The sequence below is a fragment of the Rhinopithecus bieti genome, unplaced genomic scaffold (genome assembly GCF_001698545.2).
Source record: "Rhinopithecus bieti isolate Rb0 unplaced genomic scaffold, ASM169854v2 scaffold_73682, whole genome shotgun sequence".
NCBI classification, from domain to species: domain Eukaryota; kingdom Metazoa; phylum Chordata; class Mammalia; order Primates; family Cercopithecidae; genus Rhinopithecus; species Rhinopithecus bieti.
The window spans coordinates 2,028,738-2,034,924 of record NW_016829166.1 but is presented as its reverse complement, the minus strand read 5'-3'; positions in this window follow the sequence as shown (position 1 = coordinate 2,034,924).

The window sequence follows — 6,187 nt, the reverse complement described above, 5'->3', positions numbered from 1 at the left end:
TTTATGTGTAGAGGTATATAGATAGCATATCAATTACAAATTAAGCAATTAATTTCCAGGATGTCACAGGTTAGGTATTCTAGAAACAGATGCCAGGTTGAAATTTGATGGGCACCGTGTTTGTTAGATATCAACACCTATGGAAAGGAGATGAAGGAAGCAGGGTTTCTCTAGGGGAATGGTCGAACTACAATGCTACCCTGTGGAGAGCTGGGGAGTGTCAATGGCTTGCCAGAGCAGGACCATGATGGGCTGAAATGGCTGGACCTTTATACCCTACAACAATTGGTCAATGGATATGTGTCACAGGAAGAGCATACTCTTGGGCAAGGCAGCTCTCTGCAACTGAGGCAAGAGACAGCTGGCACCAATCTTCCTTGAAAGGGTTGTAGGCAGTACATCTTCATGTCCCCCACATAAGGATATCTATGTGGCAAACTAGGAGAAATAGTTGCAACATAGTAATAGGCAGATATAAGATGCTTAAGAGCCAAATAGACCTTTGGAATCAATGAATGAAAAAAATTAACACTACAATTTAACACATGTATATATATACACAACATTTGATCAAGAGATTCAGAAAACAGATAATAAATATAGGAAAAGTGTTCAACCTCATTGAACTTTAAAACTATATAAATCAGACTAATAAAATAAGATACCATTGTCTATCAGAAAGAATAAAGAAAAAATGTAGCATTTAACAAGAGGAAGGACTGAGAATGTGAGCTCTCTTATGCAACTCTTCCTGGGAGTGTAAATTGGCATAACATTTCAGGAAGGCAATTTTGCAATCTACATGAAAAACCTTAAACTATACATGCCTGATAAGCCAGCTGTATTAGTTATCTATTACTGTGTAACAAATTAACCAAAGCTTAGTTGCTTAAAACAAAAACATGTATTATTTCATGGTTTCTGTGAAATTTGAGAATAACTTAGCTGGGTTGTCCTAGCTGAGGGTTTCTCACGAGGTTGCAGTTGAGCAGTCAGCTGGGGCTGCAGTTATCTGAAGGCTTGACAGGGGCGGGAGATCTACTTCCATGATGGTGCACTCATGGCTGTTAGCAAAGGGCCTTAGTTCCTCAGTTCCTTGATGGCTATTGGTGGAAGAATGCTGTTTTGGGCCCCTCCATAGGGCCACTTGAGTGTCATTGAGACATGGCAGCTGACTTACTTTAGACAAGTGTTCAAAGAGCAAACCGGAAGTCACAATGTCTTTTATGACCTACCCTCAGAAGTCATGCTCTGTCAGGCTGGGTGTGGTGGCTCATATCTGTAATCCCAGGATTTTGGGAGGCTGAGGTGGGAGGATCACTTGAGTCCAGGAGTTCGAGACCATCCTGGTCAACACTGCGAAACCCGTTTCTACAGAAAATACAAAAATTATCTGGATGTGGTGGTGTGTGCCTATAATTCCAGCTACTTGGGAGGCTGAGGTGAGAGGATCGCTTGAGCCCAGGAAGCTGAAGCTGAGTGAGCTGTGATTACACCATGGCACTCCAGTCTGGGCCACAGAGTGAGACCCTGTCTCAAAAAAAAAAAAAAAAAAAAGAAAAGAAAAGAAAAGAAAAAAGTCATGCTGTGTCATTTATGCCACATTCTATTCATTAGTAATGAGTCACCAGATGACTCACTCAAGGGGAGGGGAATTAGCTGCACAGAAGGGAGGGGTGTCAAAGAATTATTAAAAACCCCTCTGTTTGCCCACTGACCCAAAATTATTTATATTCCCCTGCACATACAAAATGCACTCACCCTCTGCTAAGACTTCCCGAAGTCTCATTTCTGAACAACATGCAGTCAAAATAGGACATTGATATCTTAATTAATTCCAGGTGCAGATGAGCCTCCTCAGTGATGGTCACGGAAATACAGCTTCTCCAGCATAGTTGTTCTTGGTCTGAAGATATGTGAGGTTCTGAGCCAAGTTCTATTTCTGGTAATTTATTCTGTCAAAGCGTAATTTTCAAAAAGTTAAAAACATGACTCTCATACAAATATACAATTAGAACATGTCAAATATTTGTTCATTAATGAGAGATTCAGTAAGGTGGTAAAACTGGTTGAGAAAGCATTTTGGGCATTCAAAGGAATTTTTTTTTTTTTTTTTTTTAATTGAGACGGGGTTTCACCATGTTGCCCAGGTTGGCCTTGAACTCCTGAGCTCAAGTGATATACCTGCTTCGGCCTCCCAAAATGCTGGGTTATAGTAACATTTTTAAAAGAACGTTCAAATAGGCCAGGTGTGGTGACTCATAGCTATAATGCCAGCACTTTGGGAGGCCAAGGTAGGTGGATCACTTGAGCTCAGGAGTTCGAGACTAGCCTGGGCAATATGGCGAGACCCTGTCTCTATTTATAAAATTATTTCTTTAAAGAAATAATTTTCTTTTTAAAAAAGGATGTTTAAATAACATTGCTAGGTTACATACGTAATTGCATCACATGGTGCAGGACAATGGTACCATAACCTTTGTAATAAGATCTTCTACTGGATGGAAATATATAAGGCCACAGAGAACTCCACAGTGTCTGAGTTATATTCAAATAGTAAATACTAAAGGCAAACACAGGGTTATTCTGTTAGAGAATTAAATAATCTTCAGTGGGCTTTTTAGACAATGCTCCAGCATGTTGTTGAAAGGACATGCACACTCCCTATTAATATCCTTAGAATAAAACAGTTTTAGGGAAATTATTTTGCTGACACACATTAATTCAGTGTTTAAGGATGTTCATCACAGTTCTTTTGCAAAGCATAGTTTGGAAACTGGCACCTGGGAAAAGGAGACTTTTTCTAGTGTGCTAGCTTGAGCTCTTGCCATCTTTACTCCCTGGAACCCTTTCATCTAAGCATCTAGTCTCACCAAGCTATTTTCTTTATTTTGCTTCTATCATTTCTACAAAAGGAAGTGGATATGGGCCGAATGCTGAGCACTTTTGTTCTTTAGATTTTCTTTTGAAGGTCTTCTTTAAATCCTGAAGAAGCATGGATACTTTTGGATATTATCCCATCCATACCTGAGAGGGTTGCTCTCACCATTTTTTTAGAGAAAGAAAGGCTAAGATTTATTTATTCTGTAAATATGTGTTAACTTGATGTTGGTCACCTTATAAGTGTTGGAGACACAAAGATGAATAAGAAGGTCTCAAGTCCAATACCAGGAAGACTAAGTATAGCAACACACACAGTGACTCACATTCTTGCCACCAAAGTATGGTTCCTGGACCAGTAGCACGGATGTCACCTGGGACATGGGAGCTTGCTAGACATGCAGAATTACTGGCCTCGTCCCAAATCCACTGAATCAGAATCTTCATTTTTAACAAGATCCCAAGTGATTTGTACACACATTTGCTATAGTTTGGATCTGTGTCCCACCCAAATCTCATGTCAAAATGTAATACTCAATCTTGAAGGTGGGGCCTGGTGGGAGGTGATTGGCTCTTAGCGGTGGATATCTCTGTTTAGTGCTGTTTCTGTTCTCATAATAATGAGTGAGTTCTCACGAGATCTGGTTGTTTAAAAGTGTGTGGCACCTCCCCACTCTCTCTCTTCCTCCTGCTCCAGCCGTGTAAGACATGCCTGCTTCCCCTTTGACTTCTGCCATAATTGTAGGTTTCCTGAGGCCTCCCCAGAAGCTGAGCACATGCTGCCATGCTTCCTGTACAACCTGCAGAACTTTCAGCCAATTAAACCTCTTTTCTTTATGAATTACCCAGTCTCAGGTATGTCATTACAGCAGCGTGAGAATGGACTAATACAACACTCAAATTTGAAAAGCCCTGTTAGTCCATTCTGAACCTACTTGTGTTTTCTACTTATCACCTCTTATTTAAAGTGCAGAGATGAATCCACTTGTTTTTCAATAGCTGGTTTGCAGAGCCCCCACCACCACTGGTCTACAATTTTAAAGGTTATATTTCAATATGGTAATAGTAGAATGTCTTGCCAGCACGTGAAAATAAGAACTTCCCCTCTCCTTTCCCAAGTTAGTTTCTTGGACCTATAGGATACAGACAGAGACTGGGAAAAGAGCAGTAACCAAAATGTAGTAACAGTTACTATGTTAAGCTTAATTTCCTACAAAGTCTTTTAATAAAGGGTGGTTAATTTTTAAAAAAATACATTTATTTTTATTAGACTTTATTTTATAGAGAAGTTTTAGGTTCACAGCAAAATTGAGAGGATGGTACAGAGATTTCCCATATACTGCCACCCCACACACCCATAGCCTCCCCCGTTGTCAACATTCCCTACTAGAATGGTACATTTGCTACAATTGATGAAACTACATTGAGATATCATTACGCAAAGCTGATATTTCACATTACGCTTCACTCTTGGTGTTAAACATTCTATGGGTTTGGACAATTGCATAATGACACGTATCCACCATTACAGTCTCGTAGGGACTATTTTCACTGTCCTAAACGTCCTCTGTGCCCCACCTGTTCATCCTTCCCTCCCTGCCAACCCCTGGCAATCACTGATTCTTTTACTGTCTCCACAGTTTTGCCTTTTCCAGAATATCATCTAGTTGGAACCGTAGAAGATGTTCAGATTGTCTTCCTTCACATACTAACATGCATTTAAAGTTCCTCCATATCTTTTCATGGCTTGATAGCTCATTTCTTTTTGGTAATGAATAATATCCCACTGTCTAGATGTACCACAGTTTATATTTATCCATTCATTTAAGGACATGTTGTTTGCACCCAGGTTTTGGCAATTATGAGCACAGCTGCTATAAATGTCTGCATGCGGGTTTTTGTGTGAGTGTGTTGTCAACTCCTTTGGGTAAATAGCAAGGAGTGCAATTGCTATATTTTATGGTGAGAATATGTTTAAGTTTTTTTTTGTTTGTTTGTTTTTGGTTTTGGCTTTTTTTTTTTTTTTTTGATATAGAGTCTCACTCTGTTGCCCAGGCTGGAGTGCAGTGGCATGATCTTGTCTCACTACAACCTCCACCTCCCGGGTTCAAGTGATCCTCCTGCCTCAGCCTCCCAAGTAGTTGGGACTACAGGCATGCGCCACATGAAAATGTTGCTTGTAGAACTTTAAAAGCATCTCTGGTATGTCTCTAAAAAACACGAAACTGTTTCAGGATTTTGTTTCCCCCTAAATAGGGCAGATCTGCAAAGACGGAAAGAAGAGGAAATACTAAAAATAACTTTCCCCAATTAGTGAGAGCCGAACACATATGGTAAGATGGAAATAGTTTTAGATGGCCCAAAGTAACACTGTGATGCAAAATGAACTCCCCAGGCAGAGGGAATAAATAGAAACAGCCACAAAAATTTACTCAAGACGTGATGGGAACAACAGCTGAATAGGATATTCGGGGATGTGGAGACCCTGAAGAGGTGAGTATGGTCTTGCAGCTTTTTGGAACCTGGAGAAATTGAGGAACTGGTTCTGAAAACGTTCCTGCCTATTCCTTCCCATGAAGGTTCCTTCTTGGGAAGTCAGACATTCTGGATCTTTTACTAGAAATTCTAAGGGGTATGAGATCAGAGCTGCACATTTCATGAAACCCACAGGCCAGTGGCTGGGCCGCTCCTTCTCTGCTGCAGGGATTTTGTTTCCTCCGGCGTGTGGGAAGCGCCACCTGTGGGCTGTGGCCTGACGCCAGGCACAGGACTGCCGCGATCGGGCTGTGAGCCTCAGCACTCTGGGCTCCGGCCCAGCTGGCCACCCTGCCCCGGACACGTGGGCTGCCGCTCAGCCAGCCGGACAGGTGCTCGCTGGCAGGGCCACCTTCCCCGGCAGGGAGGGTCACCGGTGGCGATGACAGGAGCCTGATCTGACCTAAGGGCAGCTCCTCCGTGCTGTGCCACGTTCCCTTTGGTCACTGACTGGCGTGCATGTCCTTTGGTGACCTCGGATATTCATGTTTCTCTCTCCTCTTGCCTATACCCCGTGCAGACATTCAGCCAGTGTGCGCCTCGTCAGAGCAGCGGTGGGTAAGACCCCGGGCTGCTCCGTCCTGGTCAGTAGCTGGTGCCCTGAGCTCCCGAGGGCTCCAAGCTGCTGGGCACCTCTCCAGGTATCTGACAATCTGTCTGACTGGCCTGTGTCCCATGCCCACAGTCATTCTTATTGTGAATTTTTCTGTCTACACCTGTTATTTCTTTCCTTTCCTTCCACCCACCAATCTTTTTTTTTTTTTTTTTTTTT